Raw genomic sequence first — 26080 nt, forward strand, 5'->3', positions numbered from 1 at the left:
TGAGGTCAATGCCTCTCCATTCACCCAGCTCATTCTCACCCACCTGGAAGACAATGAAATCAGGTGGACCCAACAAGGAGATTTGATTTGTCAGAAGTGGCAGCACGTGATGCCATCTCATTCCCCTCTGAGTGATCCAGGATATCTGTACGTAGGAAGGAAGACCCAGGTTCTCTCCCCAGATTGATTCTGTTGCACGAGCGTGGGCCCAATGCACAATACTGTGCCCGCAAATCCAGACCTTCTTAGGTGATAATCCTGCAAACCAAAGAACAAGATAATATGAGATCAGGTGCACTGGGACACATAACTCTTGAATGACTCAGAGCACCATCCCCTGAGGAATTTAATTCTAGCCACTGGAAGGCCAAATCTGGGGAAGGGTCCGGGCTGCAAATGGTGGTAGCTTTTTTCAAAACCCTGGAAACCCTGGAAAACTTATATTTGGTCAGGTAAGGCCATGGATGAGCAATGGTCTTGGGCCAGGTGGCCTTCTCCGGAGGAACCTGGAGGTGTCACAGAGGGGGGAGGGGCCCTCCTGAGAGGACACTGCCATATTTAGCATGGCACCTCTGCCCAGCCAATCAATCTTTGAGCAACAAATCGTAATGGTACCTAAGGCCACACTCTGGGAAATGTCCTCCAAGAGATGGCTCTTAGATTGCCTTGAATTGCCACCCACAGTGATACATTCACTAATATGTAGAGCTCTGAAGATGGCCAAGGAAAATGTCACCCTGAAGAGATGGTGTTCGTACCAGTGGCGTAGCGTGGGGGTGCAGGGGGGGGCCCGGCCGCACTGGGTGCAACATCTGGGGGTTAGGGTTAGGGGGCGCAAATCCACGGGTTAGGGGGTGCAGATTACTTGTCTTGCCCCGGGTGCTGACAACCCACGCTACGCCACTGGTTTGTACCTTGACCAGCAGACAGATAAAATGATTTATCCTCTACAATTATTTAAGTTCTGTCATGTGCTTTCTGAAATAACTATTGTTAGTGCTGGTATGCTTGGGGAACAGGAAACAGAATCTACCTTATACCTTACACATTGCTAAGTGGCATATATGCCCACTTAGCTGCTACACCTGCATTTCCTGAAATTCTGGTGGTTGGGATAACCTCTTCCTAACACTGATCTTTGGTGTTTCAGGTCAGCACTAGATGAGTGCATCCCTGCCCCCCGTCTCCTGACCTGCAACATGTTATTTATACAATAACCCTGCATTAATAGTTTATACTGGGCCATCCATACACCCTTCCAATCTATTAGTTGTCCTGTGATGCTTCCCCAATATTACCTCATTATTTTAAGACTGGAGGGACATTCTTGCATGATAGGACAAGAAAAGGCAGGGCAGCTCCTAACCCTGGTGTGCACCTGATGAAGCAGTTGCCATAACAGAGAGGCCCCACCCCCATTCTCAGTTTACGTATCTCCCCCACTCAAGCTGCGCACAAGCTGGAAAAGTCTCTGCCTGTGTGTAACCTACTTCTGCTCCTCTCTCCTCTCTTTTCAATCCTCTTCTGCTCCTGGGAGACAGTGGACAGGAGAGGTTGAGGCAGGAGAAGGAGGTGTAGAAACCCCTGACTCTACACCAGCCTGACCCACCTCTCTTTCCTACTGTTTTCCCCTCTCCAATTCTGCAGCTTCTCTTGCCTCTGCCTCACATCTCCCAGCTGTTACAGGCTCCTCCAGATCAGTGATTATTTCTTTCAAGTCAATCTATAGCCCCCGTTTTTCCCAGTGCCCGCTCATCAGAATCCAACCACCATTCCTCAGTGTTCAGTCAGTCCCTGGCAGGCCACATATCCTCTCAAGCCACACCCCTCATCAACACTGCTTTGCATCTTCATTGGGTGTTTTTGCCTGACTTGAATATGTCTTCGAACTTTGTGAGAATCGTATTTATTGTTCTGCCTTTTGGCTTTATTCCCAATAAAGGAATATAGTCCGCAGAAGGGAATCTGGCCCTTTGGTTGAAAAGAGTTCCTTACCCCACATGAGAAAATGCTTTGTTCCGCCCCAACTTTCTTTCCCGGAAGATACAGGTGTTCTTTATTTTCTTATTTGTGTGCTTCTAATTATAGTACAGCATTTCAGCAGCCTTGCAAACCTTCTTAAATAGAAAGCTTGGGAAACAGTAAATTGAAGGGTGTGTGTGTGGGACTTTGGGAAGCTACTTTCAAATAGAACAAATCTATAGCAGTGTTACCCATAACAGGATTGTGGGGGTTGCACCAAGATATATAAACCTCAATTCAGATACATACCAACACATCAACAAATGCACATGCATGTATGTGCCCCCCCCAAAAAAAAAGTTATGCAAGATGCAGCACAGGTTACTTCTATATGGATTGTATTTCATGATGATATTATTGTGAGGAAGCTGGTGAAATGTGTTTTGAACGAGGTAACTGTTTGTTGGATTTGTTTCTGGTTGACTGACCAAACCCAGACAGTGCTCATTAATGGTTCTGAGTCATGGAAGAAAGTGACAAGTAAGGTGCACAGTTGTTCAACGTCTTTATAAATAACTAGGGACTCAGCTACATTGGCAAAGAAATAGCACTTTATATGTGTTGTTTAAGCATTCTGACACTGTGACACTAGATGGTGATGTGGAGTTCTGCACAATATAAAAACACAATGAAACACCAAACATTAAAATCTCCTCTATACAGATGTCTTAATTACTTGACATCTAACAGGACAGGAAGATGTTCCATAGGGCAGACACCACTACCACGAACCCTTTGCCTGGTTCCTTGTAACTTCATTACTTGCAATGAGGGAACCATCAGAAGGCCCTTGGAGCTGGACAATGGGGGTGGAGACACTTTGTCAGGAATATAGGGCCAGAGCCATTAGTATACATGTCCCAGTATTTCTTATTATTTCTTTTCTTAAAAGCAACAACAACAAAACCAAGCAATGAATTCTGAAACCCTATTGAGGATGAAAAGTGTTAGAACACAGCCCTTCACGCTGCATTTTCGTTCAAGCAGTTGAAAGCTCAACCATGTTTGGGTTAAGAAGGGTTTTTGTAAAGGAGCTGAACAGACATGAAAAATAGTGATCAGATTAGATATTGGATTATATATCTTAAATGTCATTTGAATGAGATAGCAGAACCGGCACAAAACTGTTCACGCATGAGATTACAGGTGTTGCAGACATTGATTGGATTAAAGAATTGTTACATAGTTCCCTGCTTCAATTAGATAGATGTAAACAGTGCAAAAAAACAGTCTATATAAGACCAAAGAGAACTATTTAAATAATTTGAATGAACTAATCCAATGGTTCTTAAAGTGGAGCAGTGACATGCGGTCAATGGACTAGGGGGACCAGGTTAGTTCCATTAAATGTTCCTAGTAAATTAGAATAATAAATTATTAAAGCCTGGTGCCTCTTTCCCGAAGCCCAGGAAGCTTCTATCCAACTTAGGATGGGAGGCACGATTATACAACTGGGACCTGCCCAGCTTTGGGAAGGAGACAGTAGGGCTCCAACATCATTTCAGAGGCCTATCACCTCCTTCCCAAAGCCCATGAAGCTTCTGCCCAATTTAGGGAGATGTGATGTTCATGCTTGCAATATCACACACACACACACACACACACACACACACACACACACACACACCAGCCTTGTAAGCTGGCACCTCTGGCCCTAACTGTTTTCCTACAAAAAATTCCACTGCACACCACTGGTGTAGAGTTAATGGCTCCCCTTGCATACTTTCATGTCATTTCTGAAACCACAATGGGGGAGGATGTTAAAGAGCCAAGGGTTTCTTGAAAGTTTATAGGCCAAAAAGGCAGGCCACTTTTCAGAGTAATCCCACCCCAAGTTAAGGTGAAAAATGACTTGCCTTTTCAGCATTGCAAGTAACTAATGCTGGAATATCATAGGAAGGAAGTATTAATGGAGAGAAGTAAAATTACTAAGGTTCAGAACTGGGAAGCCATTGGGCAAGGAACCTTTGAAATGCTCCAAATGAAGAGAAATTGTAAGATTTACCTAAATACATTTAAAATGTACCATAGAGATTTTTCTTTCATGCTATGTATTTATATTATAAGATGGAATTGTCAAATGTACTTAAAGGTACTTAAAAACTGTAATAAAAAAAATGTTAGCGGCTGTTAGTGTAGAATAACACTCCTGAAAACAGAAGATTAATTAACATTAATTTTGAATTATGACAAACTGGGTTAAGATAATTACTTGTGTAGTGTAATTATTTCATTATAAGGCAACTTGCATCCAAGTCTTTAGCTAAGAAAGAAATTGGTTGTGACATTTGTTCCTGTGTTTTGCCATTCTTACCCAACAATTTGGACTTCAAAGATATTTCAATTGTTGCCAGATGGAGATGAAAAGATGAGAGATCCCCTCTTCCTCCCCCCGCCCTCGCTCCTTATCAAAGCCTTCACTGTGAAGAACTGAAGCTAATTGGATCAAGTAACAAAGAAACTATTGAAATTACAACCCGAGAACAAACAGACAGTATAACAAAGAAAAAGAAAAACCCTAATATGGGTGAGCACTATCATACAATTTTATTAAAATGAACCCTGTATTATTTTATTATTATTATTGTACCAAAGGTGGAATGAAACAGAAACAAAATTTCTTGCAATAAGACATTCTCCTTTGAGATCAGTCTATATCTGGAGTAAAAAGACAAAAGAGAGGGAATCCAAAGTAATATTTTAAAGGTAATTATTATGTTACTCACCTTCTGCCTGCATCATGTGGGTGGTGATAAGTGTTTTTCACCTTTAATGGAATGTCAAATCTAAGGGCAAGCCAGAACACATAATTAAATAGTCAGACTGTGATCACTTATAAAAGGATACTAAGACCCAGAATGGATTTCTCAAAAAACAAGTCATACCAGACTAATCTCATTTCTTTTTTCCTTTTTGATAGGATGACAAGCTTGGTGGATCAGGGGAATGCTGTGGAAGTAGTGTATCTTGATTTCAGTAAAGCTTTTGACAAAGACACTCATTCTTTGCAGAGAAGATGGTAAAATGAGGGCTTGATGAGGAAACTGTTAGGTCGACTTTTTGCTGGTTGACTGACCAAACCCAAAGAATGCTCACTAATGGTTCCTCATCATTCTGGAAAAAAGTGGCAAGTGGGGTGCTGTAGGGTTCTGTCTGGGCCAGTTGTTATTCAATGTGTTTATAAATTGCTTCAATGAAGCTGAGGGGATGCTCATAAAATTTGCAGATAACACCAAACTGGAAGGGGTAGCTAACACTGTAGAAGACAGAATTGGGATTCAATATGACTGTAACAGGTTGGGGAACTGGGCCCAAACAAACAAAATTAATTTCAATAGGGACAATTGGTAGGTCCAGCTGCACTAATATAAAATGGGGGTTACCTGGCTTGCCAGTGGTATGTGTGAAAAGGATATCAGGGTCTTAATATATCACAAGCTTAACATAAAGCAACAGTATTATGTAGCAAAAAAAAAGCAGGCGAGGGGTCCTCCGATAAATTCATCAAAATCTTTCTCCCTGTGAGTATGCCTGTGAGGATTGTTGCAACATTAGGGGAAGGCATTTGAGCTGAGCCTTAGTGTGGGGTTTGGGACTCGGCACTAGGGATGGTAAAATAACTCTTAAGTCCCATTAGCTGCCTTTACTTTCTATCTCCAAATGGATTTTGCATCCTTAAGCACACTTCTCTTCTTCATCTGACTTTGTCCAGGTTCCCTGACCAAAATACTTTCACCTCAGAGCAAGCGTGTTCCAGGCTCCTGAGCAGATGCTGGTCTTGCATGCATCATTTAGATCTTTTCACAAACAATTAGGAATTTAATTGGGAGGTTTGCTGTCAGAGTTGGACTTCCCTGCTGATGTGTTCCCCATTCCAGAATCATGAGCACTTACTCCATGACCTCTGGAGAGTTAATCATATCCATAAATAACTTGCTGGTATGACCAATCTTCTCTCAAACAAGAAAAAGTGTGCAATCCTATTCATAGTTATTCACTTATGTTAAGAAATTTATAGACCACTCATATGATAATATATATCAGAACAATGTAGAGAAAATCACAAAATAGAGTATAAAACATATACAATGACTAACACAGTTAAAGTCTAACAGTATAAAATGACCAAGGGACAATAATTACAAATTTCTTTTTGGGGAAAAAGCTTGAGTAAATAAAAACAGTCTTCCATATGAATCCTAAACATAGATTGTTAGTGCTTGCCTTCCATGAAAGACTTTGGCATCTTAAATTTCTGCAGCACCCTGTGTAACATAAAAATTTGGAACAGTCCTGCCTCTTGCCTCCATTCTACATTATAGTTGTAGAGCTCCCTGTGGCACCCCCGAGGCTCTGTGCCCAATGTGATTGAACCAGTCACACTCCTCTAAATCACTTGTGATGCCTTATATACAATGGGTTCTACTGGTTATTGACCAAAATGATATATATAATGGGCACAAACTCCATGTTAATAGGGCCACAACAATGAAAACCATATTACTGGTGGTCACAGAGCAAATAGCAGAACCACTAGGAGGTTCTCAGTCTGGAAGCATAGTAGCAGAGAGAAGTGTAAAGAGAGAGGTGGTCACTCATGTAGCCTGGCCCATCAGCATATAAGCAAGAAGCAACATCTCCAACCTTGTCTGGTAGCAGATGGGCAACTATTGCAGCTGCTTCAAAAATGTACAATACGTTGTGGTCGTACTAACTTCAGTTTCTGGACCAGTTTCAAGAGCATCCCCACATAGAATGCATTGCAGTAATCAAATTTTGTGGTTACAAATGCATGGCCTTACTTGGGAATAAGTTCCACACAACCTACTGATAATTTCTCTTTCTTTCTTTCTACTCAGAAGCAAATTAAATTCAATGGAATAGAAATGCATATTCACTGGGACTCACTTCCAAGTAAACCTCCGTGGAAGATATGAATTCTGTATTATGGATCATTAATATGAATTCTGTATTATGGATCATAAGTCTTAGTATGAAAATGTACTTATAGAAATATGGTTTCTGCACCTCAAAAAGAATAGTATAGAGCTGGGAAAGTTTCAGAAAATGTCAAGCAAAATGACTAAGTGGTTGGGGCACCCCCCCCCCATGTGTCTTTGTGCTATGATAAGGCCTCTGAATTGAGTGTGGTGGGATATGTGCATGTGCAAAAACCTCTGGCATTTGCATGAATTGAATTAAGAATGTGTCAATTTGGGTTCTCTTGGTTTCTCATTTTCCCAGTCTTAAATTCATTATGCCACATTTCTGCAGTGCTTTTTCTTTTTTAAAAAATAAAAATCCTCCTGAAAATTCTTCAGCATTTAGTGCAAATTTCTCCAAATCAACACATTTCTGCATGCTGTTTTGTTGACTTCACATGCAATTTATCTTAATATTATGCCTTTTGTATGTTATTTCCAGTAATATATTCATTTTACGTATTCCCCTCTCTAATAAGTTCATTTTTATAAACTTTCACTGGTTAAAGAACTGCAACGCAAAATGCAGGTAAGTGCAATTTTTGAAAAATGGCTATGTTCTCAGATAGATGGTTCCATGATGGTTCTCATGCTGTTTTGACAGGAGTGGCTTTAAATATAAACTGAATTAAATTTCTTCCCCATCCTTAAGTGGAATGTAGTCTATTGTACAATATTATCTTTTGTTCCCTCCCCAAACTATTGCCTCTGGCACCACCCACCACAGGTATGTGGCCTCTGAAATATTGCCATTTGGAAATGCTGGAAAGGGTTCCTCATCTCTGCTGTAGGGAATGCAAAAGGTTGTTGTGGAAACAGTTGCTAAGGGGGGAAACCTATAGTAAGTCCCCCCAGATAAACAGTTTAGGATTTAGTGGATCTCCAGCTCAGATGGTTGATTCCCAGCTCAATCAGGCTCAGCCTGAGGTAACTTGTCCTTCCCAGGTCAGAAAGTTCCTCAGAAGGAGTGTTCTGTGTGTGTAGCAGGGATTGGGGTGGGGAAGTAATGGCTGGATCTCAAGCCTATGCAGTTCACTCACATGATCTTGTTTATTATTATTATTTATTATATTGTTTGTTTGTTTATTGCATTTGTATACTGCCCTTTATCCAAAGATCTCTGGGTGGTTCACAGCATAAAAATACAAAATAAAAAGACAATACGTAATTAAAAACAAGAACAAGGACAGAAAATGTTAATCAGCCGAAGTCTGGTTGAAGAGGAACATTGTCATCTGGCGCCTAAAGATGGACAATGAAGGCTCCAGGTGAGCCTCCCTGGGAAGAGCTTTCTACAAAAGTGAAGCCACTGCAGAAAAGGCCTGTTCTCATGTTGCCACCTTCTGTACCTCTCGTGGAGAAGGCACACGAAGAATGATGGCTGCAGGGTCTGGGTTGGTTGATATGGGGAGAGGTGGTCATTGAAGCATTGCAGCCCTGAGCCATTTATGGGTTTATGGATCAAAACCACCACTTTGAATTGAACCCAGAAATTAATTTGCAGCCAGTGTATCAGGCCAGGATCTGTGTAACATGCTCAGATAATCTTTCCTTGCTGAACAATGAGGCTGGCGAATTCTGCACCGAGTTTCTGAACGCTACATCTAACATGTTGCAGTAACCTAATCTAGAGGTTACCAGAGCAAAGATATCTGAGATTTGGCTATCACCCATAGAGACACAGCTGGGATTTGGCTATGTCCAGATAGAGACACAGCTGGGACACCAGCCAAAGTTGATGGAAGGCACTTCATGCTACCAAGGCCACATGAGCCTCAAATGACCCACAAGATGAATAACCACTCATTCAGAGGAAGTGTAACTCCATCAAGAGCAGGCAACATCCTATCCATCCAGTCTAAGGAACCATTCAGTGACAGTCTTACCTCAAATGAGCTTCAGCTTGTTGGCTCTCAGATAGTCTGTTACTGAGACAAGACAATGGTCCAGTGCCTCACCTGCACCTGTAAAGAAATAGAGTTGTCTGTCATCAGCATATTGTTAACAATGTACAGTGGTACCTCGGGGTACATACACTTCAGGTTACATACACTTCAGGTTACAGACTCTGCTAACCCAGAAATAGTACCTCGGGTTAAGAACTTTGCTTCAGGATGAGAACAGAAATCGTGCTCCGGCGGTGTAGCGGCAGCAGGAGACCCCATTAGCTAAAGTGTTGCTTCAGGTTAAGAACAGTTTCAGGTTAAGAATGGACCTCCAGAACGAATTAAGTACTTAACCCAAGGTACCAATGTACTCCAAAACTCTGGATTACCCCACTCAGTGGTTTCATGTAGATGTTAAACAGCATGGGGGATAAAATTGAAAACCGAGCATTACCCTTTGGAAACAATAGTCCAGGTAGGACCAGAACAACTGCAAATGAGTGCCACCCACCCATAACCTGAACAGCTATTCCAGGAGCATACCATGGTCAATGGTACAGAAAGCCACCAAGAGGTCAAGAATTAACAATGACACATTTCCCATGTCTCTCCCAACAGAAGTCATCATACAGGGTGACCAAAACAGATTCTCCACCAAAACCAGGAAAATGATCCAGAACAACAGTTTCCTCCAAGCAGTGGTAGAGGAGGGGGGGTGCGGACCGCCCTGGGTGTCATCACTGAGGGGGAGGGTGACAAAATGACAAAATCATGAGGGGTTTTTTTAAAAAAAATAATCAGCTCCCAAAACTTTTTAGTTCGGTCCACAAATGTAAGGAAATGCAGCTGGCACACTGTGCGACACCGCGGGGGCACTTAGTGCGGGGCCTGCAGTGTGAATGAGCCAACGGCAGTGTGGGACTTGTTTCTGCCCTCCACCTCTCCCTCAGCCACCCTACAGTTGAGGGGGAGGCAGTGGAGAGGCTCCACACAGTGCGCCCCGCCCCCATGGGTGGCAGGATGCACTCGCCACACCAGGCCTCCAAAGCGCCTGGATTTGGCCTGTGGCCACCCACTCAATAAACTTGCCCAAGAAGGGGTGATTAGCAAATGGCCAGTAGTTACTTATATTTTCTGTGTCCAGGGAGGGTTTATTGAGGAGTGCTTTTACTACTGCCTTCTTCAAGCAGGCAGGGACTGTTCTCTCTTTACACCAGTTTGCTTTATACCAGCTTCTTGTGAATATGATTGGCCCCTTAGTCTCTTTTTCTATGGGGTCATCTCAGTGGCACATTGTATTTACTTCCTTCTGTTAGCACATTGCCCTCAACAGATTTCTGCTTCCTTGATCAGTCTTTACTTTTCTCCCTCTAATTACTAACTTTTAAAATTTGTACTATTACTGCAGTGCTGCACTTTGGGGGAAAGAACGGGTGCTTGTGCTTACTGAAGGTATTCCAAAATTGTCATTCTGTCTCAAAAGAGAAATGATCAACCAGCTAAACCAATAAAAAGGAAAATCTTTTAACAAATATGAAAGCATGTTCAATTTGTGAGTGTAACCCCTTGGTGATCCTGGTATGAGCAAAATTCAATCATGTATAAGAGATGATTCATATTTCAAAATAGAATATTGTAATATTGGCTAGAGGGTTGGGGAAAACATAGCAATAAAAACAGTAAGGTGGAGATCGGAATGTCAAAGAACGTAGCTGGATATTCCCCAACCAAATTTCTTTATCTTTTTTAAAACTGAAACACGGTGCTTTTAAGGCAATGGAGCAAGGATGGAGAACTTTCAGATGTGGTTGGATGACTTCCAAATCTCTTCTGGAAAAGTACTCTACAGCATTGGTCCAGTGGCACCAAATGCCTAGCTTCTAGTTGAAGCCAGCTGAACTTCTGAGACACATAAGACAACTAACAATACTGCTCTGGATTATCTCAGTGATCAAGCTGGGATAAGTGGGCTTAGGTGACCATTGAGGGGTCCAGGACCTTGAATCTGACCAAGCAGCATATGGGCAACCAGTGAAAATATTTTAGCAATTAAACAAGGCTGTCAGGGAAGAAGGGAAAAAAGCATATCCCATGGTGCATGCATCCAAACTATTCTGATTACTTCAATTCATGGTGTATAGGATACGTAGTGTGTCCTAAGATTGCGATTATACTGATTCACTTGTGTGACATTTGTCCTACATCTTCATATTAACCATTCATCCAACCCACATTTTTCAATATGTTTCTCCATCACTTTCCTAACTGCAGAAAGTTTTTTTTTTCATTTTTTAAAACCATATATCTGTTTAAATACGGCTCAACTACCAATTTTGAAAACTCCCCCCACCCCAAGATGTATTTCCTTTTTTACTTGGCAAATCTCCCTGGAAGGTCTGACTACCAATTGACTATGTACGCAAGCAGGATTGTAGAGTATTGTAATATTTAAGACTCATTTTGACCTAATTATTAACTCGTGGAAAAGATTTATGAATCTGAAATTAATTTTAATGGATTGTTAAGAACAGAAGACGAGAATTAAGGCTTCTAGGCAAAGTACGGGCTTATCTGTTCTGGATTGAGATAAAACGAAGAGGTTTGGACATGTGCCTGGTACAACTGGCAGAAAGCAATATTTCCTCCATTTTGGAATGTATCGCAATGGATAATAACAGGCACGAAGAAGGGAAAGTGAAAGACATGGAAGAAAATAAACACCCATACAGAAACATGTTGTTTGATTTCACTCACTTGCTAGATGAACTCAGAGGCTGTTAAAAATGAACGAAGGATAAACATTGGATTGATTTATGGGAATTACCTAGACTAATTAAGAGAAGTAGCACAAATGTCAGATGATTGTCATCCCCTGACCTCAGAGCAAAGGGAAGTCAACCAAAGATTTATAATTTGGCATAATATTTGGACTGTTTGATTATTTTATAATGTTTTGAATGTGGCTTTTGTTGGGTTGTTAAATTGGAAAATTTAATAAATATTATTTTTTAAAAAAAATAAGATCAATTAAAAAAATAAAAACAGCAAACTTCCTTAAAATGCCTGCTTAAATAGAAAGGTTGTAGTCAAGCACTTGACATAGTCAACCAAGAAAAAAGCATGTCTAAATTTGAGAGCCGGCGTGATGTAGTGGTTAAAAGTGGTGGACTTGTAATCTGGGGAACCGGGTTAGCTTCCCTGCTCCTCCACATGCAGCTGCTGGGTGACCTTGGGCTAGTCACACTTCTCTGAAGTCTCTCAGCCTCACTTACCTCACAGAGTGTTTGTTGTGGGGGAGGAAGGGAAAGGAGATTGTTAGCCGCTTTGAGGCTCCTTAAGAGGAGTGAAAGGCGGAATATTGAGTTCAAACTCCTCCTCCTCCTCCTCCTCCTCCTCCTCCTCCTCCTCTTTTTCTTCAGCTGGCAGGAGGAGAATGAGGCCATCAGCAATGAATGGACAGCTGCTGGGAGGAGGCGTCTTTAACAGAGACTCCTCCCAAGGCCAAGGTGATGGCACAGGGAAACAATACTTTTAAAAGTGGATGTGTTGTGCTAAGGCAGCAGAGTGTTTTAATCCACTCTCATTTTGCATTCCTAAATTAACAGTATGAACTGGAATCCCTCCAACAAAACAGTGGCAGTCTGGAGCAACCCAAAAATATTTTGAAAGTGCTCATGATGTTTCACAGCTCATTGCATTAGTTAGACTCAGATGTTGATGTGTGCTTCAGAACATCATATTGCATTTTGAAAAGTGACATTAACAACCTGTGTAGTAGGAGGAGAGCAGAGATGGATAGCCTGCTCATGGGCCCACATAGCATATAGCTTCTGTTATTGTGACTTCCAAAGCCCCCATACCTCATTGCTGCTGCTTCTTTTTGTAAAGCTGGTTCATGAGAACGGAAGGAAGGAAGGAAGGAAGGAAGGAAGGAAGGAAGGAAGGGGAAAGAGGTTGGCAGCAAGCAGCAGGAGGGAGTCTGGCAGGAAGGCAGGTGAAGGAGAGGTGGTGGCTGTGTGAGTCAGCATTTTAGTGCAAATTTCTCCCAAAACACAATTTTGATTTATTTCCAGCATATTTCCCCCCTCCTTCAGGGGCTTGCTTTGAATAGTGATTTTCATTAGCTCTATAAACTGTAGAGTTACTGTAGCAACATAGCCTGCAGCATTCCTCAGATGAAAACAGGGATTTTTCTCACTCCCCCCCACCTGACCCTCCTTGACCCCCCCCCATTTTATGTCCTCCTCCCACCCACAGATAATTTCCACCACTAGTACACCAAAGGGACAGAACATACACACACCCTCCACCTTTCTTCCTACCCAAGGTGGCCCTCTACCTGCATCTCAGAGCTGGTGCGTCATTCAAGGATGGGCCTTGGTGGCAGCAGCTTCTCCTCATCCTCACCTGCTTTCCAGCAGCCACTGCTAGTTGCCCAAGAGAAGTGGCTGTCAGCGGCAGTCATGGAGAGGCCATGGAGAGACAAAAGAGAGTGCCACCATCACTCAAGACAAGCGCCAGATAATCCTCCTCCCCAAGTTCAGGGGTGGGGCACTGGCAGGGAAAATACAGACATTCTGAGATCAAATCAGAAGCAGGGATGGCTTCTGTAATTCCAGGACTGCCCCTGAAATATCAGGACACTTGGAGGGTATGGCAGCCCAACAAATGTGGTGCTACCACTGAGAAGGCCTTGCTATGGCTAAATAACAAACAGGCAGCACTCAATGGACTTGTTGCACACTCAGTGACAGCCAGGTTACCTAAGCAGTACTTTACTGTATTAGCACATGTTTGAAATGCATGTAACACTAGATTTGCTGTGTGACCCCAGATTCCAATTATTCCTGAAAGGCTGGAGTGGGGTACCTTAGGCATGGGGATCAAATGTTGCCTTCCAGGACATCCTATCTGACTCTCAGAACTCTTCTCTGGCCACACCTTCTCATGCTCCGACTTGTGGTTTTGCTTGGCTGAAATGTGTCCCTGAGCTATGGAATAGCATTCCTGTCTAGACACAACATGTGCCCACTATCTGCATGTTCCAGAAACAGTTATGGAATCATAGAACTGTAGAGTTGAAAGGGACCCCAAGGGCCATCCAATCCAACCCCCTGCAAATGCAGGAATCTCAACTAGATAATGCATTCTCAACTAGATCGCCATTCAACCTCTGCTTAAGAACCTCCAAGGAAGTCCACCACCGCCCAAGGGAGTCCATCCCACTGTCTCAACAACCCTTATTATCAGAAAGTTCTTCCTGATTTCTAGTTGGAATCTCCTTTCTTTTAACTTGAATCCATTGGTTTGGGTCCTTGTCTTTGGAGCAGGAGAAAACAAGTTTGCTCCATCCTCCATGTGATGGCCCTTTAGATATTTGAAGATGGTCCCCCCTCATCCACTTAAAAATTGGACCTCACCTGTTGTCCAGAAATTTTCAAAGGCCAGAAATTCTCAAAGGCCTTCTTGTTCCAACAGGCTTTCCCAGCTAAAATTTCAGCTATGTTTTGTGTGTATTCATTGTTTTTGTGTTTTAAAACTGCTGCTAGTTAACTTGTGTGTAAAATGTTTTGACATGCTTGTTTGGAAGGCAATTAATTGTAATTGTATTGCTCTGATAATGCCCTTTGCTTACTTAAACGAAGGACAGAGGGATGTGTGGGTCTGGGTATAAACTAGTATAACACTTACATCCATTGCTCTGGCAACTTTTGCAACTGGTTCTACCCACATGGTGCTCAGAAAGTTGCCTGGAAAAGGATGAGGTCTCTGTGCTGGAAAAAATATTTTTCACCTTTGCTAAAGCTTATGGGAAGTAGCCTTTTAAAAATATTTTTGATTACCATATAATATGGGTACCATGCAATTCCTTTCCACTCATGTGATGCTGCATATCCACATTTTTCTTTAGGGTATTTTTGAGGGGATATATTAGATAATATTTACTTTATTTAGTTTTCTTTAACAGATCCTTAAGAAAGTACTAATCACATTTTGCAGTAACTAAATACACTATTAGCATTTATTTAAGCGGAGATGATGGTTAGCATTCCTTTGAATCTACACATGTGAAAAATAATGCTTCTGAGCCATGTAGATAGATATATGTAACCTAATTAAAGAAAAAGAAAAGAAAAAAGTATGGGAAGAGCCACTGGTTCATTCAGTCCTTAGCTGCTGAAGGTAGTGTTGGTCATGCTCCAAAGGCTGGGCTAATTTCTGCTATTAAAAACCTATACAAGTTAAGGATTTAAAGAGGTGACCAAGTTGCATTGCTTGTTATAATTACAATGAGAACTGGGGAGGGTGGGGTATTGTCCTGTTTATTTCAGGTTGCATAAAGATTCTGAGTGCCCACTAAGCTCTCTTCAATGAGAACAATTTGTACCCGATATTTTGGCTTCAGTGGCAAATGAAGACCATCTAAAGGCTTTTTTTGAGTGAATTCTCAGAATGGTGACCCACAAGAGCTCTGTTGATGTTGTCCTTTGTAAACAGTGCCTTGCAGAGGCATTAGCTGTGATAAAAGCATTTCTCTAAAGAGTCAACAACAAACTGATTATTCCATGGGTCCATGTGATTCACCCTTCCATGCAACCCATTCTTTTTACATGTTCTGTGATGTCGGTTTCCTTTAAAGAAATCCAAGGACAAACCTGAGTGAGAAGCAGGTCTGAAGAAAAAAAGAAAATGCAAAATACCAACAAGGTATGTGCTTGCACATTCTGTTGTGGTTTTTCCTTGCTAAACGTTGGAAACCAGAGGAACAAAAGGCTGGTGATTCTAGGTGGGAAAGCGTGTGATATTATGAAACAATTAGGCATGTGTGTGCTTTTCCACAGACTACGAAAGAAGATGAGCTATTCAAAGAGCACTCACAGGGCTGCTGATCATCCTATTCTGTTTGCCGTCAACATGTGGTGTTCAAAGGTATTTTGCTCCTGAAGTTGGAAGTCCCCCAATCAGCAAATAGTCATTGATCAATCTAACTATCCTACTATGGCACCAGGAATAATAATAATAATAATAATAATAATAATAATAATAATAATATAATATTATTTATACCCCGCCCATCTGGCTGAGTTTTCCCAGCCACTCTGGGTGGCTCCCAATCAAATGTTAAAAACAGTACAGCATTAAATATTAAAAACTTCCCTAAACAGGGCTGCCTTCAGATGTCTTTTAAAGATAGGATAGCTACTTATTTCCTTCACATCTGAAGGGAGGCTGTTCCACAGGGTGGCGCCAGTACTGAGAAGGCCCTCTGTATGGTTCCCTGTAATCTCACTTCTTGCAGTGAGGGAACCGCCAGAAGGCCCTCAGCGCTGGACCTCAGCGTCCGGGCAGAACGATGGGGGTGGAGACGCTCCTTCAGTTATACTGGGCCGAGGCCGTATGGGCTTGAAAGGTCAGCACCAACACTTTGAATTGTGCTCAGAAACATACTGGGAGCCAATGCAGATCTCTCAGGACCGGTGTTATGTGGTCCCAGTCACCAGTTTAGCTGTCGCATTCTGAATTAATTGCAGTTTCCGGGTCACCTTCAAAGGTAGCTCCACGTAGAGCGCATTGCAGTAGTCCAAGCAGGAGATAACTCGAGCATGCACCACTCTGGTGAGACAGTCTATGGGCAGGTAGGGTCTTAGCCTGCGTACCAGATGGAGCTGGTAGACAGCCGCCCTGGACACAGAATTAACCTGTGCCTTCATGGACAGCTGTGAGTCCAAAATGACTCCCAGGCTGCGCACCTGGTCCCTCAGGAAAAGTTTCCAAGAAATACCGTCCCTCTTCTTGCTCAGTTCCTGTTTGCACAGGCTCTGCCACTCCCATGATAGCAGTTGTGTCACATGCCACATCCCCACTACAAGACATTTTGGAATTGGCACCCACTATGCTTTCTCCAAATTCCAAATGTGTCCACTGCCCTTCCCCCAGGAGTTGGCAACCACTGGCCTGATCTCCTTCTCTTTTTCATATGCTAATGTGTAATGGTGTTAAAGTCTAGGAAAGTATCTTCCCATTTCCCCCACCCCAGTGAGTTTTTAAGAAAACTGAGCCCCATTGTTAAACAGAGTACGGAAAACTGAGCAGGTGGCTGCTCAGCCCAGCGAGACACACAAGCTCTGTATTGATAATATTATTTGATTATTCTCTGACATGGGTTATGAATTGTGTATTGAGCAGCAATACAGCTTAGGAGTGTTTCCCAGCAAATTCATTGTCAGCGACACTCCCTTGCTGTACCAAACTGATAAGCTGTGGTTACTCATGCACTGAAGTCAAAGGAGTCACTTCGCTAATTGTGCAAGTCCAAAAGCTGAAGCTGCATTTTCTCTGCTAGCAGCTGATGTTAGCAAAAATAGATACATGGGTCAAATAATCTTGTTAAAGATGTTGGTGTGTGTGTGTGTGTGTCTGTGTGTAGAATAACAGTATTATGTATGTGTGTATATACATATTCCATTTTAAGCCTCACACCAGATTTTAACTCGAAAAGGAGGTCTCTATTTGCAAACAGCTATATCAGGGACCAGAAGTTATTGTGTGGGGTTAGTCATGGAAAAACAGTTCAACAGTGCCCCCTCTGGTTGTACATGACCCCCAGTTGCAACAGATGCCATTGTCTAGTTTCACAGATGGCCAAAAATGCCTAAAATATCTGCAAACAGTTTGGCCTCAGATCTCACTAGTCCACTGGAATTCAGAACTGGTCAGTTATGTGAGATGACCTTAGACCCTGAGCCCTGGGCAGCACCAGGAGGTTTTGAGTTAGCTCCCTTAAGATTTGGGGTCTCAATAGTAGTTGCCACATCAGTGCAGGAGCACTGAAGTGGCATCCAATCACCCTCTTCCTAAATCAGAACAAACAGCAATCCACAGTAAACCCGAACTGCCCGTTAGCTCTGATTGAGTAGTAAGGAAAAGTTTTCCCAGGAGGGAAGCAGCAGGACAAGAGGAATTGTCCATAAAGCCCAAATGGTTCTTGTTTGTCATAATGACAATGAGAGGAAGGGGAGGTGGGGAGGAGATTTTGGGGATATCCGTGGCAGCTGTTCACTGTTTTGCATTCTTCTCAGTGACCAGGATCTAGCATTCAAATGTTTCAATGTTTCCCAAACAGTAGCAAATCCTTCTGAACATCTTCTGCTATGTTATTGAGAGGTATTTCTTTTCCCAGAGACAGAATACTTCTAGTTTAATATGATGCAATGCCTTTGTAGCTCATTATGCAAGTGCAATTATGCATATCCCGTGGTCATTAATTCCAGTATGTATGAATATTTCTGCTAGTTGCTGGAAAGAGCTATTCCATCACACCTTTGTTACCAGCTTCTCTTGCTCTTCTTCCTAGCACTGAGATAATTTAGAATTCTACCTGTATCATAAGAAGATGAAGAGTTCAAGGAACAAGTCATGCTTGTGTCCCAATAAAGAAACAAATGATATGTTTGAGCCCAGATATCATTTCTTATAATTACAAAATTAAAATGAAATCAGCTTGATGAATGCACAAGGGTTTATTCTGCCTTCCTTTCAATACTTTCTCATTTATTTTATTACCTCCTTGCAGAAATGCCTCAAAGCCACAAATACAGAGCACCAAATATATTATTTAGATATATGTTTGTTTGAAAACTCCACTATTGATTTTGTGGTACGAAGAACCGAGGAGCATTTTAGTTCACCACCACATCTGGGATATAATTTTACAGGGGGAGCTGAATCATCTCAAATGTCTTGTGATTAGCTGCTTTTCTTGCAATGGCTCATTATTGTAACAGTTATACCTCCAGTTGTATGTGCTTCGGGTTGAGCACCTTCGAGTTGTGCTTCACGGCAACCCGGAAATAATGGAGTGCGTTACTTCCGGGTTTCGCTGCATGCACAGACGCTCAAAATGACGTCACGCGCATGCACAGAAGCGCCGTCGCGTCATACATTCCGTTTGGGATGCAAACCGGGCTCCGGAATGGATCCCGTTCACATCCCGAGGTACCACTGTATCATTATTTAAGTGATATGGGGCTGCCACCCCTGCTCACCCCACTTGCCAACCCCATCTACCCACCAACTACTTTATCAATGCCCCCTTTCCCCATACCTGGCCAGCTCCTCCTCCCTTTACTCCAGACCAATGCTCTCCTTTTAATCCTTACCCATTCCCTTGCTTGTCCCCTCATAGCTGACCAAGCCCTCTCCCTCTGTTAAACCTCACTGCAGCTTTGTTTATCCGGGGCAGGTGTGAATTGCTTCACAGAGTGGTTTGTGAAGAAATAATAATAATAATAATAATAATAATAATAATAATAATAATAATAATTTTTATTTATAATTTTTATTTATAATTTTTATTTATAATTTTTATTTATAATTTTTATTTATACCCCGCCCTCCCCCAGCCAAGACCGGGCTCGGGGTAGCTAACACCAGGTATAAAAACAATTGATTGAAATACAACTTTAAAACAAGATTAAAATACAACATTAAAATGCAGGGGGTCAAGTTGATTCCAAGCCAAAGGCGAGGCGGAACAACTCTGTCTTACAGGCTCTGTGGAAAGAAATCAGATCCTGCAGGGCCCTGGTCTCATGAGACAGAGTGTTCCACCAGGCCGGAGCCAGTGTTGAAAAGGCCCTGGCTCTGGTTGAGGCTAATCTAACTTCCTTAGGGCCCAGGACTTCTAGGGTGTTGCTATTTATGGACCTTAAGGTCCTCAGTGGGGCATACTGGGAGAGGCAGTCCCATAGGTACAAGTGTCCTAGGCCATGAAGGGCTTTAAAGGTCAAAAGCAGCACCTTAAATCTGACCCTGTGCTCCACCGGGAGCCAGTGCAGCTTGAAAACCACTGGGTGAATATGCTCCCATGGCAGAGACGCCGTGAGGAGCCTCGCTGCAGCATTCTGCATCTGCTGGAGTTTCTGGGACAGCTTCAAGGGCAGCCCCGCATAGAGCGAATTACAGTAGTCAAGCCTGGAGGTGACCGTTGCATGGATCACAGTGGCCAGGTCGGGGCGGGAAAGGTAAAGGACCAACTGCTTGATGCGGCGAAGGTGGAAAAATGTCGCCTTGGCTGTTGCTGTAACCTGCGCCTCCATGATGAAGCACCTCTCCCCCTCCATTAAACAGCTTGCTTGGGCTACCTGCCCACCCTCTTATCATGTTGGAGTGACCACCAAACTGCAGTTTGATGACAGGCCCTACATATATTTTTATGCATATAATGAGATATACTACTTAGGCCTCATTGGCATGTGCATATAAAGCACTATCATACCACTAAAGAATCCTGTGAAATGTAATGTGCTATGGGTGTTGAAAATTGTTAGGAGATTCCTTTTCCCCCACATAGAACTGCAATTTCCAGAGTGGTTTAACCAGCAATAATGAGCTGAATAGTTTTTGGGGGTTTTCCTGTATTGTTATAAACAAGCAAAATCACTTAGTAATGGGCCAAGAAGTCAAATAAAAACCAAGGCATTGTGTTTGTTGACTGGGGGACAGTCAGTTGTGTCTGTGTCTTTGTGTGCATGGGGGTATATAAACATGTGCACCCAAGGAAAGTATAATTCAGTTGCAACTCCACATCTGGGGGGTGGGGGGAGACTTTGGGAAGCTTTAATAAGGATAGTTGTTGCAAGCAAGCATTTTCACCAGCATGATTACTGGGTACAGTTCGACAGCAATACAAACCATTCCACAAATACTAATTGGTTGTTTTTGCCAAATTAGATCTCTAATTTCCTGTTGAGGATTCGAGTAGTTAGCACAGCCCTGAAGAATATTTTAAATGCCTTGTGTAATGAAGAAAGTGGATCTCCTCTACCAATGAAAGAAGATTGATTGGATGAGAAAATGCCTTGGACACTGTGTACCAATAAACACTCCATGCTGATTAGTGAACTCTTGAAATATACAAATGAATGGGTGGCAAGCAAACCCAGATGGTGATAGTGTTAGCTCAAGAGGAGCAAATGGACCAGACTTCATCAACATACTACAAGAAACATGCTGTAGTGATGGGGGCCCTAGTAATTTCACCTAATCTTTAATCAAGTTAATGGGCTGATTAGTCATCTTTAGTTGATTAGTCAGGAGTTGTGCAATTTGAATTGCCAAGGACAAATTTTCTATGGTGGTGGTGCCTATTAACTTGAACAAGGCTGTGATATGACCAGTTCTGGAGGGGAGAATCCCTTGCTGGACCCAGTGGTTTATTACAGCTCCTCCTCACTTTATCATCCTGATTGATTGATTGATTGATTGATTGATTGATTTGTGACAGTGGGGCAGGTCAGATTACCAAAGTGAGTCCAATGTACCATAGTGAGGAGTGGGATTCCACTAGCCTTGGAGGAGGCAGTGGTGGGTCCTTTGCTCAAGGGCAACTCCCAGGTTCCAGAATTGTTAATCTACTTCTACACAGTCACAAATATCCCCTTCTGAGGCAAGGTGCTTGAGAAGGGGCGGGGGGGGGGCAGCTTCAGCTGTACTTGGATGAAATGACCATTTAAACCCAGAATCATGTCTGCTTTTAGGACTGAAAGAACTATGGACATGAATGTTGGTTACTTTGTTGTGAGAGGAACTGAGATAGAGTGACTCTGCTGATTCTATCACCAGTGGCTTTTGATACCAGGGGTGGGGGACATTTGGCCCATGGACTGACCCAACAGACCTACCCAATTTGGCCTGTGAAGCCAGTTCCCCCAGATGATGCGCACTGGCTGCACATCTGATGATGTCAGGTGTGGGACATGTAGACACACATGCCTGGATTCTGAGGCTGGAAAGCAGAATTGAACTCCCTATGCATCAATTCTGTCCAGTCTTGCGTTGTTTGGGTGCTTCGGCAGGTTCCTCTAGGGAACTTGTTAATATACGCATGCCCTTCAGAAAGTAGGAATGAACTCCCTATGGATCCACAGATTCTCAGGGAGTTCAGTCCTCTTTAGTCACTATCAGTGGTGTTGCAATGGGATGGCACCATGTCTGGGTGTGTGTGTGTGTGTGACAAGAAGGCACCCATCGCAAGCAGCCATCGCACCACCGCAGCAGCATGTGGAGGATCCTCAGTTCACGACTGCAGCCACAAGCAGAGGATCCCGGCGCCAGCAGCAAACCACTATGTACAGCGCATGTGCAGCATCGCACACATGCACTGTATGTAATGCCCCCGCACATAAGCTGTACATAGCGGTTTGTCGGTGCCACCACTCCAGTGTACGGATGGTGGTGGGATCCTACCCTCACAGCTACAGCCGCAAACAGAGGATCCTGGCACCATCCGTACAGTGCAGGGAGAATCGCCACTGGCAAACCGCTATGTACAGTGCATGTGTAGTGTTGTACACAGCGATGCCACACATGTGCCTTACGTAGCAATGCCCCACCCCAGGTGTCACGACACCTTCGTTCGCCCCTGGTCATTATCCACACTAGTCAACTTTAATATTCCATAACTGATAGGTAGGAGGTTCTATCAAAGCTGTCAAAGATGGCCCAAAGATCTGTCCAACAAACCAAAAAGGTTTCTCAACCCTGTCATTAACCATGGTGTCCACTTGGACCTTTTGAAGGGGTTAGGAACTGGGCCATGACTGATTCCTTAGACTTTGCTATAATAATAATAATAATAATAATAATAATAATAATAATAATAATAATTTATTTATTTATTTATTTATTTATTTGTACCCCGCCCATCTGGCTGGGTTTCCCCAGCCACTCTGGGCAGCTTCCAACAAAGATTAAAAATACATCAAAATGTCACACATTAAAAACTTCCCTGAACAGGGCTGCCTTCACCATGTTATATACTTGCCTGACTGTTGCTGTCTCTTCTCCTCACACTGAGCACTTACAATGTGGAGCTACACCCCTCCCCTCTGCCACAGCCAGCATCAGCCTGGGAAATATTACACCACCATGGAAATTATATTGCTAATTCTGAAATGAGGATTAGCCATGTTCCAGTGTGTTGTCCCTTATTGTGAACATTTGCACTTACAATGCTGGAAGTGGTGTGTGCATGGTTGGGGTGGGAGCAGGGGCTCATGAACAATAACACAACAGCTTTTTTAGGGAAAACTCTAATTAAAGCTGACCTGCAAGCTTTCAAACCAACATGGCCATGCTTCAGTGAGCATTTGAAAGTCTCTGAAGAGTGTGCTGCTACAACCAACAAGAAGGAATCTTCTTTGCATTGTCTCCCGACAAAGCGATTTCTAGGTTGCCAAATGACAAGTTCTGCATCACTAGGCTTGGGAAGATTAGCTTCCCAAAAGGAGGGGACAATAAGAAGTTGTCAAAACTCTGAGAAGAAATATTTATCTACACACACACACACACACACACACACACACACACACTGCTTGGAATCCAAAGCCCATCAAGTGCCACCTCTCTAGAGCACAGATCTAGAGAATATACAGTATGTTCTAGTTCTGAACTTTAGCACTAAAGTAGAAGTAGGAGCAAAGTCTTCTCCAAAGTGGCCATGACTTGGCATGTGTGTACTGCTATTACTAATAAATTTATTTTTTTTATATCATGCCCATCTAGCAGCATTGATGATACAGAAAACTGATTTATGCAGAGACGCTGCTGAAACTACCTTTATTAAGAAGAACCTACTGAATAAAGCCAATAAATAAAGAAGAACCTACTGAATAAAGCCTGCTCTCACAGAGCCCAACCAGATGCTCCAGTGAAGCCTGCAAGCAGGACCTGAGCACAGCACCACCAGCATCTATTTATATGCCTCATTTCCACAACTGAACCATATGCAAGGCAGCTTACAACATCAAAATATGTGCATAATCACATCAATATAACAAAGTTTAAGTGATCACGAACAAAAAATGAGACAGTATCAGTAACTACACAATAAAATTAAAGAACTCCACACAATGCATAATGAAGTCTTCAAAAAGACACAAAGCATTATATCATGAGCAGCAAATAAATAAAGAAGTAAAGGTAAGCACCTCCAGAATTAAATCTTTACCCCAACAAAAACTCCTAAACAATACCCCACCCCAATAACCTCTAGGCATCCTGAGCAGCAGGTCTTGCAGGACTTACCGGTAAGATGGTCTTGGCTCACTTCAGCAGAAGTAGCAGATTTTATAACAGGAGACAGTCAAGATCTGTCCTTGCAGGTCAGGCGGACATGCCTGTTGAGTAGTAACTTCTACTGAATCCTACGGGGCTTTGTCCTGGCTAATTGGGGTTGGAATCGAAAGCGTAATCTCTGACAACTCCAGTGTAAAAAAATAGTAGCAAGCTGGTAATTTAGAAAGAAATTTTTTCTTGATACCACTCCAAGTCAGAAGAAGCTCCTCAGCTCTGTCCTTTCCCAAGCTTCAATGGTGTACAGCCCTATTTTTCCTCAACCTTAATTGTCTTTACCACTGGAATGTGTCCTTGAACTCTGATAATGTCTCTTGCCTGCCTGGAGAGAAAACAGGGTGTGCAGAAAACAGCCTGTTGAAAGTGGGGGGGGGGGTCACGTGTTAATCTGTACACTTTTGCCTCTTGTCCAATCCTCCACTGTGGCCCTCAGGTAAAAAATACAAATAAATTCTCATTTGTGGTACACATGGATCATATAGTGTGGTAATTAAAACAGTTATTTTCTTGTGGCTCACAAAACAAAACCAAGTCACCAGGTCCATGTGGCTCAGCAGCAAAGCAGCACAGCCATAGCATGAGCCATATATTATTGACAATTAAGAGTCCCAGAAAATAGCACCCAGGAGTTGAAAAGAATGGTGGGAACAGGAACGCAGGAACAAATGAATGCCAAGTTTAAAACCTGGATGGAATAAGAGCTTTATTTGGTGCCAAAGAGGCATTTATATAAATGCCAGGCCAACCTATATAGTGATAGTGCTCTGTAAATATGGGGCCACCACCAAAAGCCCTCATTCTCACCCTGCATCCTTCAGAATGAGGTGTTACTCAGTGAAAGCTGATCTTAGGGCACAGATAGGGATAGACCTTATCTTAACTATTTTAAAATTGCCCAAAGCCTTCAAATTAAGCTCTCTTTGCACATCAAAGTGTTTTATTTTGGAAATAGGACTATAGAGTTGACAGATGCTAACCAGTAGGCCTACATTAAACTCCAAGGACTTATTTTATATCCACTACTAAAAGAACCAATGTTTTGAATGGGGTAGCCATTTACAATCCCAGTAAACCATGTGTGTATCCAGTGTAAACAAGATACTGCAGATGATTGGCTGCTTGCTGGGCTGTTGTACATGTTGAGTTGCATGTCCCCAGAGTGTTTGATGGCTGTAAGGGATCATGGAGGAAGAAGAGGCAGGCATTGAGTAGGGAAACTGTACGAAAGAGCCCTGGCCATCACGTGAAGGTAGGAACCTGCAACCTGACTCCCTTTCCTGGTTGGCACAGGGTTCTCCTTTGCAAGAGAGCAGGACCACTACAGAGGCACAGATCCTGCTTGCTGCATGGCACTGCTTTGCAAGCAACTTCCCTGCAGAGAAGTTGCTTGCAAAGGGAGCACCCTGCAGAATTAAAACCCCTGTTCTCCTTTCCCTGCCTCCCATCTGTGTTTCAATTAGTGTGCAGGTTTTGATTTTCCAAAACCCAATTAAACATAAACCCCACCTCACTGAACTACTTCAGAACTGGATCCTTGGCAGGGCAGTTGGCCCCCATGTTAGCCCAGGATTTAGCCCAGGGTGGGTTGCCCTGATTCAGGACCCCTGGATTGAGATCAAAGGGCAAGGGGAAAGCTATGCACCCTCTATTATGCCTCAGTTGAGCCTACTTCTCAGTTGTTGCCAGGATAAAATGAATCTCACAATATATGGCAACTCCACACTTTAAAGTATTCATGGAGCTGAAATGTACGGAATTATAAGTAAAGTCATTTTTAAATACATTTTTTAAAAAAATGAAAGCCTCGTGTAGGTACTCAAAGACCTGATTGCTGTGGTTAGAGCTTCTTTTAACTACACACATACTTGTTCATGCCTCTCTTGAAGAGTAATCAAATCATGCTGTATGGCACTCACTCATTTGTAAATTCAAACTAGAGAGAATATGAGGCAATGCCTTGCCCAATCTATAGCAGAAATGATTTTCAAACAAAGGACATTTCTAAGCATTTAAAAAGCGTTTTGCTTCTTTTGAGTGTTAAAAGCCATCTATTCT

General features: G+C 42.7%; 3 long non-coding RNA genes across 3 annotated transcripts in view; all 3 read right to left on the reverse strand.

Moving 5' to 3' along the window:
• Positions 1–26080, reverse strand: part of LOC310837041 — a 429589-nt gene that overhangs the window by 111998 nt on the left and 291511 nt on the right. The window lies entirely within an intron of this gene.
• The window catches only part of LOC310837037, a 123392-nt gene that overhangs the window by 38485 nt on the left and 58827 nt on the right, over positions 1–26080 (reverse strand). The window lies entirely within an intron of this gene.
• Positions 4748–8954, reverse strand: LOC310837095. Its single transcript, XR_014560430.1, has 2 exons — positions 8891–8954; positions 4748–4808 (listed from the first exon to the last, which is right to left on the reverse strand). It is a non-coding gene; the product is annotated as an uncharacterized lncRNA (long non-coding RNA).

This window comes from Podarcis gaigeae, assembly GCF_964106915.1.
Source record: "Podarcis gaigeae genome assembly, chromosome: Z".
In the NCBI taxonomy this organism is placed as follows: domain Eukaryota; kingdom Metazoa; phylum Chordata; class Lepidosauria; order Squamata; family Lacertidae; genus Podarcis; species Podarcis gaigeae.